This window comes from Lissotriton vulgaris, chromosome 2_2 (assembly GCF_964263255.1).
Source record: "Lissotriton vulgaris chromosome 2_2, aLisVul1.2, whole genome shotgun sequence".
NCBI classification, from domain to species: Eukaryota; Metazoa; Chordata; class Amphibia; order Caudata; family Salamandridae; genus Lissotriton; species Lissotriton vulgaris.
In genome coordinates, this window is record NC_141688.1 from 336911007 (window position 1) to 336915051 (window position 4045).

The following is a 4045-nucleotide window of genomic DNA, read 5'->3' on the forward strand; positions in this document are numbered from 1 at the left end:
TCTTTAAAGTGCCACAGCACTTGTGATGTGAGATAATCGGACACACTGATCCCACAGTGAAGGATTTGGACACAGAAACGGATAAACACTACACAAAACCTCACACTGTCAGGTTCCCCATGCCACTTGCATACATCACCCTCTATATTGCAGCAGGTGTGGAATTAGTTCTTTTGAGGGCGTAGAAGCTAGTCCTTGAGATAGTTGCAGGCTGGTGTGAAAAATGCTGCCAGCTAGCTGAGCCGTTGTGTGGAGAGATTTTTAGGTTCCGTGCTGGGGATGCACCAGTCATCTGTTTCTTGAGTTGACTGATAGTGCTTCCAGGCAGATTTGTTGTAGATAGGAAGGTGTTTCACTGAGTCCATCGACAGTTCCAAAGCCCTCCATGAAGCAAAGCTGCAGGTCACCCTTGAAGTATTTGGCATAGAGTCTAGGAATAGGAAGACCCTGTCCAAAACCAGCCAGAGGTGTTCCACCGGCACCTAGCTGTGGCATGGGTGCAGTAGAAGACATATAGCTGAAGAGCCTTTCAATCTTTCGGAGTGGGACACCACCTCCTCTGTCACTCATCTTAATAGCAACATCTTCGTCGCCCAGAGCCACCATCACCTTGATGGGTGAAAGTCACCTTCACGGTGATCATCTGTTACCGACCTCCAGGGGCTTTCTCCATCCCGCAACAGCAAGCTCTTCTTACTATCATTACAAACATGGCAACCTCCCACAACAAACTAGTTATTCTAGGAGACTTTAATCTCTGGCCAAATGGCAGCCTAGATACAGGTCTAGACAACCTCTTGCTGTCCTGTGACAGCGTGGGGCTTCACCAACTGATCAAGGATCCCACCCACTCTGCAGGCAATTGACTCGACCTCATTTTCTCAAGCCCTGGTCTAATACAAGTAGGCGACATTCTGCCTATGAGCTGGACGGACCACTCACTCATTAAACTCTACATTACCAACACCACAATAAGAAAGTCCGATAATAGCGCTCTACCTGAATTTTCGTACCAAAACTGGAAAGCCCTAGAAAAACTCAGCGCCACCACCAAAGTCTTTGATGTGGAGGAGAGCTTCTCTCCTACCAACTCGGTTGAAAACAACTACCGGGCCTTCAGCTCGAGAATCACTTCCATCACTGACTCTGTTGCCCCACTAAAACACTGCAAACCCAAAGGTAGAGCACCGGCTCCCTGGTACAATGACTCCCTGAAAATGCTTAAATTAGCCTGTAAACAGGCCGAGAGAAAGTGGAGATACGGATACTGCGACAATAATAAAACCCTTTGGAAAAATACGCTCCGTGACTACAAATCCGCCATTGCAGAGAGCAAATCGACTTACTACTGCTCCACTATACTTAATGCAGCCAACAGTCCAAAAAGTATATTCCAAATTCTGGATAATATTATACATCCGGACTGCGCCAAGAAATCTATTCCCCCATCTCAGACCCTCTGTGACAATCTCGCACAGTTTTTCACGGACAAAATCGAGACCATCATCAACAACCTGGCAACTACCCCATCACATTACACTTCAACCCCCCCCGGAGCTGGTTCCGCTAACCTTGATCCTCCAAGTTCAGCATGCCCTCCTGGGGAAAGTCTCCTAGCCTTTCCCCAGATCCCTGAAGCTGAATTTGAGAAACTGGCACTGGGCATTACCTCGGGATCCCCCCTTGACCCTCTGCCCCCGAAAACCTGGAAAGCATGCGGGAATGAGCTATTCCACACCCTCCGGAGGATATGCAATCAATCTCTCGGTTGTGGCCTCGTTCCCAACCCCTGGAAGCAAGCGCTCATCACCCCGCTACTGAAGAAACCAACTCTGAATCCAGAATGCCTTTCCAATTTTCGCCCCATATCACTTCTGCCCTTTCCGGCGAAAGTGATAGAACGTTGGGTCAGCACCTGCCTCTCAAACCACCTCGAGCAGCATCACGTTCTGGACGATTTCCAATTCGGTTTTCGTCCAGCCCATGGCACAGAAACAGCAGTGCTTACTGCCATGGAAGAACTTCGAGTGCGTGCAGACAGGGGCCAAGCCGTGGCACTGATCTTATTAGACCTGTCTGCCGCATTCGATACTGTCAACCACGTGACCCTGCTTGAGAGGCGGAGAGAGGCTGGGGTTGATGGCACGGCCCTGCTCTGGTTTCACTCCTATCTTAGAGATAGAAAACAGGCCGTATCCCTCCCTCCATTCCAATCTGCCTTCTGCCCGGTCCCTCACGGTGTTCCCCAGGGCTCCTCTATCAGTCCGATCCTTTTCAATGTGTACTTAAAGCCACTGGTCACTTTATTCAAATCCCACAAGATGACTACAGTAAATTATGCGGACGATACCCAGCTCCTTCTCTCTTGGGAGGGCGAAGATTCCATCCCTCTGGAAGCCTTCCACAACTGCCTAAGAGACACCGCAGGCTGGTTACACCGAAACTCCCTCCAATTCAACTCCTCGAAAACTGAGGTTCTGTTCTGTCCTGCGAGCCGTATACCTCGCCTTCTGCCTGCAGAGTTCTGGCCCCCGGAAAACCGAAACAATCCGCTACCAGTCGCCAGCGTTCGCAATTTGGGCGTCATGCTAAACAACAAACTTAGCATGGAAACGCAGGTTACAAGAACTGTCGCCACCTGCTCAGCCCTTATGCGCTCTCTGCGAAAAATTCTTCCAATATTACCACCTCCAGCCCGAGCATTGATAGTCAGGTGCACTATTTTGAGTCGCCTTGACTATTGTAATGCCCTCCTGCTTGAATCTCCTTCGACACTGTTGGACAGACTCCAACGAGTCCAGTCGGCAGCAGCCAAACTGGCCCTAGGATGGACCAGGAGATCCTCGGCCACTGCTGCCTTGGCCGAGCTGCACTGGCTTCCTTTGAAGCAACGAATAGCCTTCAAGGCCCTTTGCTTGGTCTTCAAGGCACTACACGGTTTAGGACCAAGACCTCTTCAACATCTGTTCTCTTGGTACATCCCTACCAGAACGCTACAATCCGCGACCGCCTGCCTTGTGAAAGTGCCTAGATTTAAGAAGGCTAGGATCGGGGGAAGATCTTTCATAGTAGCTGCTGCCAAGCTCTGGAACAGTCTGCCTGCCGACATTCGCCAAATTCCTCAGCTCCTACCCTTCAGGAAACGAATAAAAACATGGCTCTTCCCCCAGCCCTCCACCCCCGCCCCCCCTTAACTAACTCCCGTTGCTTCTAACTCAGGAGTAAGCTACCAGCGCCAGGATACCTGCCAGGTGACAGTCGCGCTCTATAAATGTTTTCAATAAATTTTAAATAAATAAATAAATAAATAAATAAAAGTTAGGGACTGGAGCTGTGGTGTTCCACTGTTGCTCGCATGGCATTCTTGAAGAGCTCAAAGAGCGTGTGATAAAGATGAGATGGGGCATATATGATGTGAATGGGGTGTTTTGGATCTTTAGCATTGACTTCCTGGATTTCCAGATTAGGCAAAGCCATATAGTATTTATCACACAGCATCTTGGCCATTTCAATCAATCAATCAATCAATCAATCAATCAATCAATCTATTTGTAGGGTGCGCTATTTACCCGTGAGGGTCTCAAGGCGCTGAGGGGGTTGGGGAGGGGTGGAAGCTTCGCTACTGTTCGAAGAGCCAGGTCTTGAGGAGTCTTCTGAAGGCGAGTAGGTCTTCGGTCTGCCAAAGGTTAGTAGGAAGGGTGTTCCAGGCCTTGGCGGCGAGGTAGGAGAAGGATCTGCTGCCTGAGGTTGTTCGTTGGATGTGGGGGACGGCGGCGAGGGCGAGGCTGGCAGAGCGGAGCTGGCGGCGGGTGGTGTGGAAGCTGAGTCTGCTGTTCAGGTAGGCTGGTCCGGCGTTGTGGAGTGCTTGTGTGCATGGGTGAGGAGTTTGAAGGTGATCCTCTTGTCGACGGGGAGCCAGTGTAGGTTTCACAGGTGGGGGGTGAGGTGGCTGCGGCGGGGGACGTTGATGATCCGTCGGGCGGAGGCATTTTGGATGCGATGTAGTCTTCATAGGTGTTTGGCTAGGATTCCGGCGTAGAGTGCG

The 4045-nt window shown here is 50.5% G+C and overlaps 1 pseudogene; it reads right to left on the reverse strand.

The window, feature by feature from the left end:
- Positions 1–233: 233 nt before the first annotated feature.
- Positions 234–3507, reverse strand: LOC147729435 (pyruvate dehydrogenase (acetyl-transferring) kinase isozyme 2, mitochondrial pseudogene; annotated as a pseudogene).
- Between the last annotated feature and the right edge of the window lie 538 nt (positions 3508–4045).